This window comes from Pinus tabuliformis, chromosome 5_1 (genome assembly GCF_031772625.1).
Source record: "Pinus tabuliformis cultivar Carrire ecotype Pingquan chromosome 5_1, CPIR1, whole genome shotgun sequence".
NCBI lineage: Eukaryota > Viridiplantae > Streptophyta > Pinopsida > Pinales > Pinaceae > Pinus > Pinus tabuliformis.
In genome coordinates, this window is record NC_142305.1 from 119,816,168 (window position 1) to 119,820,959 (window position 4,792).

Here is a 4,792-nt window from a genome sequence, read left to right on the forward strand (position 1 = left end):
CTTCTGTGTACAATTGATGTCTTTATTTTCTTGAATATATCGCAGCTTGGATGGATGAAACTAGATCTAGGGTCTTTAAAACTCGTGCAATATTTGCCCGATGTACAAGTCGATCCATGTGAAAAGATGTTCTAAAGTCGAACATGGAAAGACATCACTTGATTACCAACCAATGATGTAAGCTGTTAACAGACGCGAGAGGAATCATCGATAATGATGATGACCCTCAAGGTACTACAGTACAATTCACATGGTGTCAATATATGAGCTGATGTCGAACACCACGAAAATTCTTTTGGTCGAAGTTCATTGATGTAAACCTGTCGTTGGAAATGAGAAACTTTCCATTGATGCATGCAAGCTTCAAAGTACTGAAAGGGTTGTTTCTAAATCAACTTCTTGGATAATGAGCTGATGTCAACAAGAAGTGACCTATCGTAGGAGGGCCTTGATGTATCCCACATCTACGACACGAAACAGAGCAAATGATTTTTGTGGAGGTGAAAACGATCTGATGATATGAGGTTCAGGAATGACGGTCATGAAAAATGAAGCGTGGATGTAATGCAGTGGATGAGGCATTTGCTGGATGGTGAATTTTCTGAATGACTTCTCTTGAACATATTGGCGACAATGATATGGAGTAGTAGCGTTAACCCCATGGATGGCACGGCGGACCAATGGTGATGGTGAACGGAAACCCAACCCAACTCAATCACGGTGATGGAATGAAAGTGTCATGTTCAAGAGCGACTTGCTATCAATAGAGTTCTTCAAGGTTTTTTCCCATTTTTCCCCAGTCATTTCTGACCAATACCTCTTTATTTTTGACAAGCGTGAGGAGGATAACATATGCTTGGTCTATAATTTTCCCTTCGGGCAAACCTGTCGCTTTGTGTTTAGTGAGCCTAGCGTCAGTGAGACTCGTTCTTGTCTGGGTGGACAAGTTTGTCGCTATTGTTTTAACAAGTTTAATGACAATGATAACTCGGTCCTTTTCTTGTTTAGAGAGTCTGAAAACAGATGAAAAGGAGACTACAAGAGTCCTTTTTCGTGGCATAATCCCTTAAGTCCAAAAAAGTGTAAAATAATATGAAAGGGATGACTTTTCGATAGTTTTAACGAGCCGACAAAGACAAGCACTTCATCTTTTTGTTTAATGATCCCTCAAGTCCAAAACGATAAAAATATATGAGAGGGATAGTGTTCCCCTTACTTTAACGAGCTGGGAAGGCTAATAGCTCGACAATATTTTTATATTTAACGAGTCTAAAAAGAGTTTAAAAGAGGCTCGTTTTTTAGGAACAAGTGATATTTCTGGGTAGCAGCTGGTTCCAGGTAAGTTTGAAACTTCTCAAAACATGGCAGTGTGAAGAGGGTGGAAATCAGAATCACTCATCACAGATGCTCCTCAAAATGGTAAACAATCAAGTGGAAGCGTATGGTCCGCCGAATGAAATGGAGGTGACGGAAGGAACACAACCAAATTTCACAAAGGGCAGATAGCAAAGTGATCACAAAGGTTATTTGCCAAAGGCGGGTTTATTTTTTAATGAGCTTGAACCTTGTGCCAACATGTGCTCTATGCAGGTTGATTTTTTAATGAGCTTGAACCTTGCAGGAACATTGCTCTTTTTCCTTTTTATGTAAGCTAGGAATGACCAAACTATAAAGCTAAAAAGCTAAAAAAATGAAATTGGTCGTTTTTGCTTGTATAAAAAGGTTTGCATGCCCCCAGCATAAAAAAGGTCTTCAGTAACCATATGGAAACTTACTGTGGTTAAGCAGGATGATTTTCTGTCAATACTTAGACAAAACACTTCCTACACTTTGTCCGCCAAATAGACAAAGGTGAAAGGTCACTCGGATCGATCACATAACTTACAGGGAAACTTATCTCTATAGCTAGGTTTGTCTGCAAAATAGACAAGGGTGCATGCCCCCTAAGCTTCGTTACATTCACCAGACTACTCGTGGTAATTAGGTGGATGGAATGAAGGTTCCTTTATGAGATCAAGTGAAAGACTTGACTTGGAACTTTGCTCAGCCTTGTTTCATTTTTTAACGAGGTTGACACCAGTCAACGAACTATCCTCTGGTGACCTTTGATCACAACTCATAAGGGGTCATGAAGGAAAGATCTAGTTCCAATGCCCCCAGTACATAATGTACAACATCACTTAATTGAGTCATGTCAGTCGGATTTTCAACTATGAAAACCTCGTTGTGATCGACACTATCAAAATGGTCAGAGTCCTTCTTAATCTTTGATGATGTAGAAGATATCATATGACAGGTTTCCACTGTGGCCACTTCTGCCAGATTACTTGGAGGTGGGAGGGAAAAAGTACCCATTAAGGATGAGTCTTTTAGGAGACCTACTTTGACATGTTGAAGTGATTGAGAACTTCCATGGATCAACAGAATGCTTCTGGTAACTTGAGAGCTGTTGGGGAGGAAGGTGAGTTGGTCAATGATTGTGATCTTGCTTTGAAAGGGGAATGCAATCTTTCTAAAATATGTTGACACAACAACAGCCATGGCATAAATCCAGGGCCTGCCCAGTAGGATGTTGTAGTCAAGGTTTCCATCAATGACCTCAACTTCAATTTCTACTGTCTTGCCCTCCAGTTCGATTTGCAAGTTACTTAATATCCCATATGGCATGTATGTTCTTCCATCGAATGCTTTCAATGTCGTTGATGATCGTGACAAGGGTGGAGAGCCTAAAGTTTTCTAGCGACTCATTGACATAATACAGGTAGATGCTCCCTCATCAATTATTGTTCAATGAACAGTTTTGTTGAGGGCTTTTACTTGTATGAGGAAAGCGCGCTGTGCTGGTAATTGAGGTTCGTATCCTTTATGACTAAAGGTCACTAGATTGGAATCCATTGGATCAATCCCACCTATTGCTAATAACAAAGCCTGTTTTTGGGATGGACAATTTTGTAGTACTTCAAGTGTCAACATGGCGGATGGAGATTGGGCCAGATCTTCCACTATATCATAATTTTGTGCTGCTCAAGCATGAGGATTAAATGTTGATTTATGTACTACTCCCTTAGGCGGTTTTATTGTTAATTCAGGAATGAATGGTGGAACAAATCCCGAAGAAGTTGTTGTCGAACTGCTTGGTTGATCTGTAGCCTTGCCATTCGACGATTGTGGATTTCCATAATCCTTATTCCTTGTAGATATCAAAGCGTCATTTTGTTGTTTTGAGATGGATAGCATAAGCACTTGGGACGGGGAAGCAATCACTAGCAACCAGGTTAGTTTCTAGATTTGGAAACAGATCAATCAATACCGCTGAGGTATTTGAAGTCTTTTTGAAAAACTTCTTGACTTCAGCTTGATGTGGACAATCTTTTGTGTAATGGTCCTCACCACATATGAAAGATGGTTGATTAGGTTTCTTCCTTCCAGTAGGGTTTCCAGAAGGTTTTTCAGGAGTTGAATCCTCCCGTTTCTTCTTTTTGTTTATCCCTTTCTTCTTGCCCCCTGGTTGCTTAGCATTTTTGCATTTGTTAGTTGACACGGCATTGACCTCCGAGGTGAGAGTTTCCTCATCTGCCTTTTGACTAGAAACCATACGGGCTTTCTTATATGTATCCTTAGCACTTTACGTGCTTGTCGTACCTATCACGCCATCACTGGCATGAGAGTCTTTATTTGATTTAGGAGGAGGAGGAACATAAAATTATGGTCTAGGAGCGTTAGAGCATGCCAGACTGAGTATAGATCAAGTCTAAATATTGCGCACGAGCAATGACCTGCTCTTCTGTAACAAATCCTCCCTTAGCCACATCCTCTGTAATAGAGGGTAACAATGACTTTATAAACCATTCAGCTAAAATACGATTAGGAAAGTACGTCTTCACCATTCTTCGATGACGCTGCCACTCATGAATATGATCAGATATGTGAGTGGTTGTTATCTGTTTAAAGTTGGTAAGGAGTTCTGTCCCTATTTCGTACCTTATGGGTAACTGAAAATGGGTTAAAAAGGTAGTGGCAAGGGTACTAAAGTTGTCAAATGAAGCTCTAGGCAATTCTATATACCATTTAGCCATTGGACCGGTTAACGTTCGCTGAAAAAGGCGAAGCCTAAGCGAATCATCATTCAGGGTGTTGAATGAACACCACAAATGGAATGTCATTACATGATTCGATGGATCTTCACCCGGATTTCCATTGAATTTAGGAATATCAGAGGGAAGTTTATGAGGAATTGCAGGCCACCAAGGGGCATAAGAAATTGGATCATTTGTCAAACGGTTTAGATCTGGTAATTCTAGAGTTTCTACAAAGGGCAACTGTTGATTCAAGTTAGGCGAAGCATACCCAGGATAAGATGGAATCGCTTGAGTGGTAGGTCTTTGCATACCAGCATAATGTATTTGATGCTAGTAACTTTGATAAGGTTGATGGCCATAACCATTATAGTATGATTGTTGATAACTGCTTTGGAAATGTGGTTGCCCATTACTTACAAAGACTTATTTCTCAGGTCCTTGGTATGATTGTTGGAATTGCGGTTGTTGATATTGAACCAGCCATGGTTGTTGGACCATTTGCTGTTGTCCAATACTGGTTGATTGACCAAGATGCGGAGTGATAGTACCTATTTGAGCCTGAGTCACTCCAGATAAGAAGGCACTAACCTGAGGTTGTGATTGAGTCGCTGATATGAGAGGCTGTTGTATTGCAACCTGAGAGACTTGAGGTTGACATACAATAGGTAGTGCTTGTACTTGCGATATAGTCACAATAGCAGGTGTAGTGGAAA